The following is a 6,111-nucleotide window of genomic DNA, read 5'->3' as shown; positions in this document are numbered from 1 at the left end:
ATCTACATATTCAGGCACGAAAGAACATGTATGGTGAAAAAGGCTATAGACTCATTCCTAGTTGTGCTAGATTTCTTACTAAGGCTTCACAAAAATCACCTAGGTAATTTGTGTTTCATCCCCATAAAGTTTTCCAAAATCTTTACATGAAAAGCGTTACATAAATGCAAAATACTAAATATGTCTGAAAGCAATGCAATGCAAGAAGAGTGTGAAAGACTTTCATACCTAGTTGGTGCTCTTTTTCTCCTTGATGCTCTCTTTATATATATACATGTATTGTCAGGAACCCTTGTGTTGTCTCATACTTTTTGCTTGAGATTTGATTAAAAGCCTCTCTACTTTTTGCAGATGTCACCAAGACAAGTATTAGAAAACTGGGCAGATGCACAATCGCAGGGAAAAAGGGGAAGGAAATGCCAGCCTCTTTTTAAAGCTGGAAACTCAGCAAAAGCCAGGGTACACCAGAGTGTCATCTTGTCCTAACACCAGAACAACTTGTGTTGGATTATGAAGAGGGCAAACCAAGCTATACGGTATATCTATTAACCAAAATAAAGAGCTTGGTCAAACCCTTCCAGGGGAATGTCAGAATAACAAAAGTAAGGGCTAGGAAGCAGAGGTGGTGGATTCAGAGCATACACAAGTGTGCTTCTGTAGAGGAATTTTCCTACTTCCTGCAGCTTGAAACAGGGTCAAGGAAATAAACAGACTGTAGACTTCAGCATTAGCCAAAAAGTGGGATCTCAGCTACAGGAGGATACAGTGGAGGGAACTGAAAGCAAATATCCACGGTGCCTCTAATACTGTTTAGTTAAATAGGTTCAAGGCTTTGTTCCTGACAGGAGTTTAATACATCAAAATGTGTGAATGAAGCAGGCCTGGTTTTGAATTCTGCTGTTTGAAAAGTGTAATGTTTCTTAATTCTCAAGGAAAAAGCTACCTGGAATGGGGGTAAGTTAAAAATATCTACAATATGTTTGGAAAAGGAAGTATAAAATTAATACACATGGAAACAAAATAATTACAAGGGAAGAATAACTATCCCAAGCCAAACAAATCCAGGAAATTGATGGTCAGCTGACCCTCAAAAGAATTCCAGATACGCACGCAACCGTGTTAAAATATAAAACATGTCTGAGGATGCTGGTACTTTGGCAGTGGATGTCAGCTTGTGACAGTGTCCTCAGCTCTCTGTCCAGCTGCTGGCCACACCACTCCTAGGTCAGCTACCATAGCCTTAGTTTGCTGATGGTTGTTATGGTACTGAAGCACATATTCATCAAAACAATGCACATCCTGCTCTCTTCAAGTGGATGTTTCTTTACAAATGTAGAGTAAATGCTATTGCAGCCAAAGACCATAATTTCTGTGACTATGCCATTTAATCATAGTAGTTTGACAGCTGTTTTGCAGGTGGAAGGGCAAGGTGAACTGAAGGTACTTAAGCCATTCCTGTTCAAGAACTCTGACTGTTACATTACCAATATTCTGCAATTGCCATTGAACAACTAACACACATTCATATTTTAGATGAGATTAAACCCTTCTATATGCTCCTATAGTGAGTGTAATGATTGTCCTCACAAGACAGAACCAAGTTTCTGTCCACAGATCTCTTTAATCAGTGGAAGTCAGAGAGCAAAGGATTAGCAGAGCTAATCTTGGAAGGAGCAGAGTTGGACTCGAGAGGTGAAAGAAAGAATAATGAAGACCTTGCAGTTTTCCTTTAAAAACAGCTTTAAAGCTTTCCAATAATATCAATTGCATGGCAGATGGGAAAACTTGGCATCTTAGGGAAAAGACTAATCCTTGCAGCTATGAACTGAACATCAGAAACAGTTGAAAAAACACCTCTTTTGGATGTTTTTTAATAGCAAACTGTGTACTAATACAACTGCTGAGGCAGGGAATATACTGTGTCTTCAGAGCCATTAAAATGCCTTATGTACTTGCATATATAATTACCTTCTGTTGGTTAACCTGTTGCATGGCTCAGGACACAGCAATTACTTAGGAGGACAGCTAAGCCCCCTAATAATTTAAAAGACATGATTTGCATAGCGATGTGTGAAGTAAAGCATCTGCGGAAGGGTGGATTGAGTAGAAAAAGGGAGAAGGGTGAATCACACAGGATCTTAAAGACACAGGAAATGGGGACATTCGAGAATTTACACCCTACTGTAGCAAGACCTCTTTACGTGGGGTGAGAGTCAGGCTTGCACGCTGCTTGCTGACGACTGTGGAGTTTCTTGGCACGAATGTGTGACTTCACTGGGAGAACAGATATCATTAATGGCACTGTATATCTCCGTGTCTCATTGGAATAAATACGCTATGCATTTTCTCAGATGGTAAAACTGGCTGAAGAAGTTCCTGTCATTGCTGCTGCCTATCTTGTCTCATAGCTATGTGTTCCCACATCTACCCTCGCAGTTTATTTCTCCTTCCAGTGCCACTGTAATTCAGGACGTACATTAAAAGAAAATAAAGAAGTTAATACAGATTATTATTAAATTTCATTATTTGGCAATCCAAAGCTCCACAAGCAATCAGACTAATAGAGCTGAGGAAGAGTGTGTGTGAAAATAAAAAGCAGATGGGGCAATATAGGGGGCTGGTTGCTTGTTAAACCACCTCTGTCACAGAGGAAAATGGATCAAGTAACTACAGCTGTATCACTAGACTAATCACTACTAGAAATATGTGTTTTCTTTTTTCATTTTGCCCAGCACAGATGCTGAATAACTTACTACCAGGAAAGAACTTATCCTTCAGATGAAACTTCTGTAGAAGTTCAAATGATTTCACCTGCATTAGATAATGCAGGAAGGCATCTCTGAAATAAAAATATAAAGAACTGTGTTTTGCAAATGGATAAATTTAAAAGATTAAGCAGGATTATTCACTGCATTTTTTATTATTTTTTTTAATAGACAGCTGTGAGGCTGTCTATTATTTTTTTTTTAATGGGCAGCTTTTTTAAGGCCAATAGACACAGCTTCTTTTCCTCCAGTCTTTGCTGGGACATTCAGGAAAATAATGTGAATCAAATGAAGATGTGAGGTTAGTGCACCAAATTTACAGTAAGCCCTCTCCTTCATTTAAGCAGAACAAAAGGAAAGGCAAGGTTCTTTTAGATTCAAGTATTTAGTTCCTGACAGGTAAGTGATAAGTGCTTTGCTCTCAGCATCACAAGTTTGACTTCTGATGTCTGAACCTTGTAATTGCAGAGTTGGAGAGCTGCATTATGAGGAAGTAACGCTTGGTCTGTTCTGGCGAGAAGCAGTTCTCAGGAAACATAATGGAAGAACTGAGTATTTTCACAGGGTGCCTTATGCTATGAAGTGTTAGAGAGGTCCACTTGTCAGAAGCAGATCCTACGAAGCTTCCATATCAATGCCAGAGAGAGTTCTGTAATGTCTTCTCATGCCATTTCCTCTGCCTGCAGGGCCTCCACTTAAAAAGTCAGTTTCTGAAATAAATCCTGGTGACATCTGCTGTTTGTTATGAAATTAAAAAAGAAAACCAAAAAAACTTTTATAAAAGGATCATGAAAAAAAAATCTCATGTGAATGATGAACAGCAGAAGCTAAAAAGTGACATCACATAAAATATTTTCATTAGTTTCAAGATACTTGTTTTGCATCAGTATCTGCATGGCAGAGTACACAAGGCATGCACAATTTTAACAAAGAAGTCTTTTTTTTTCTTCCAAGCTTTTTGTCTTCATTGTAGATTGTGAAGTAATTACTGTTGGTACACTCCATCACAGTTAGCAATGTTGATGGAAATGCAGATGTTCACAGTTCAGCATCTTTGAAACAGTTGACTAGTCATTCGCTTACTTCTGCGTTCTGTTTTTAAACAGGAGTTCTGCTATTTAGATATCCACTGTCCCTTCAGCTGTAACACAAACCCGTCCATGTGCTGAGGTTATTTTATTAACTTCTGCTTTTCGCTATTTGCATCAGTAAGTTGTTTAACTAAACAAATCTAGCAAAAGCAGTTGACGTTTTTCTCCAGGACAGCCATGCATTTGTTTAAATTAGACTGACCGACAAATCAGTGTGGTGTTTGTACTAGAGGCAGAGCCAAAAGTCTTGTTTTTGGCATAGTGTTCGCTCACAGAGCCCCCTGGAAGTCGTGAGGACTACTGAGACACGGCTGTCCACCCAAGCAAGCTCAATGGGAGCAACCCAGCTGAGTGCTCCTTGTGGAGTTTTGTTGTTGTAACAGAGCAGTCTAATTCATAAAATGAATATATTCTGCTAACGCACTGCTCTGGTGATAGAGAACACAGAAAGATGCTATTTTAGAGAAGAAAACTTCTGAACCGTCTCATGTTTGAAAGAGAGGCAATGCCTACAGTGAGAGGTAATAGCTTTTCTTAGCCCAGATGATTCAATGGTGAAGAACAGGCTGGCTTTCATGAGCACAAGAAGCCCTTCATCTCATTGAGAGCAGTCTCATACAAACTCATAATGCAACCGAAACATAATAAATGCTCTGCAGAGACAGTTTTGTCCAAGCAGGATTTGTGGTGCCTCAGCTATCATCTGCCAGCCCCTAGGGACCACAGCACTGGTGTTGTGTCACCACCATCACACCGTCTCATACGCTCTAATATCACAGAAATAGTCTCGTGTGCTCACACTTCAAATGGATGAAATTTGTACTCTTAGATGCTGCAGCACCAATCTGATACCAGCGAATGAGAAAACACTCTAAATTAAAAGTGCTTGGTTTAAGTTTCCTGGTATCTATCAGAGGATTTCCATTCTAGGCATAGATGAAATGCACACACACACACATGCACCGAAATCCTATATTTGTCACTGAAAATTGCTGGTTAAAAAAGAAACGTTGTAGTTCCAACTAGAAATGCAAAAACAGCTTGTGACCATCATTGAATTTAGTAATGATGAAGAAAGTCATGTTACTGGCATGAAATAGAAGAAGCAGTGGAATTCGTCATCTGATATTGATACTTTCCCATATGGGGAAATTATCAGATTATCCAAACTGGCCTAGTTATATTACTATCAAAAGATCAAAATTCCAGAAGGAGTAGTGTTTCAGGGAAGAACTACGTGACTAAACTTGTACATAATTTTTTTCATCATTATTTATATTTATTTAAAATTGTATATAATAAATATATAGCATATATTATTATTTATATCATTTATTTAAAGGTTGGATGTGGTGCTTAAGGACATGGTCTAGTGGATGATACTGGTGGGGGGGGTATGTTTGGACCAGATGATCTCGAAGGTCTTTGTTCTATGATTATTTCCATTTCAGTCTGCATTATTGCCAGTGGTAGCAATAATTGATAATTGGTTTATTAATGACACTTAATTATGTGTAAATCACTGTGCTTCACATTTAGGATTGGTATCAGCAACCTAGCACACAAACAGAAATGTTAACGAACACCTACAAATACCTCAACACCCTTCTGTGAATAATCCCCTAAAGTTTAAGCCCCCCTACAGGCAACCATAATGCACCCACCCCACGCCAGTGGGGTGATTTCTCACATTATCAGGTCAGGTTGGGCTGCTGTTCTCTTCCTATCCTCATCATGAATTTATCATGAATTTTTGTTTATACTTCTTTTGAAGCTGGCTCTCTCTCCCTTTTCCAGAAGTCTCCCGGTAATTGCCTGGTTACTATTTAATCCAGCTGATGCCCATCTCTTAAGCAAACTTAATTATTATTAATTTCCTCGGCATGACCTGCTTCGGGACAAACAACCTCTCATTTGGTTCGGGGGATTCTGTTCTCTCACACTTTTTCATGTCCTGTCGGCTGCTGTTACCCACCCTACAGTACAGAGAGGGGGCTGTGTGCTTCGTTCCCATCTTGCAGATGAGGAGGCACGCATTCACCTAGCACTTCCATCATGGGTGCCCACTTCTGAGCCAAAATCCTAAGGCAGACTGGTGCTCATGCACATCCAGGATGTGATTCAGTTCTTCCTAGGAGGAGACATCTAAAAGAGATCAGAAACTGTCTCTGCAGACGTCTAAATTAGGGTCCCAGCTCCAGCCTTTAAAGAATGAATACTTTGTTTAGAACATTTTACTGAATGGGAGAGCAGAA

Source organism: Aythya ferina (genome assembly GCF_964211825.1).
Source record: "Aythya ferina genome assembly, chromosome: 1".
NCBI lineage: Eukaryota > Metazoa > Chordata > Aves > Anseriformes > Anatidae > Aythya > Aythya ferina.
This window is presented reverse-complemented; position numbering follows the sequence as displayed.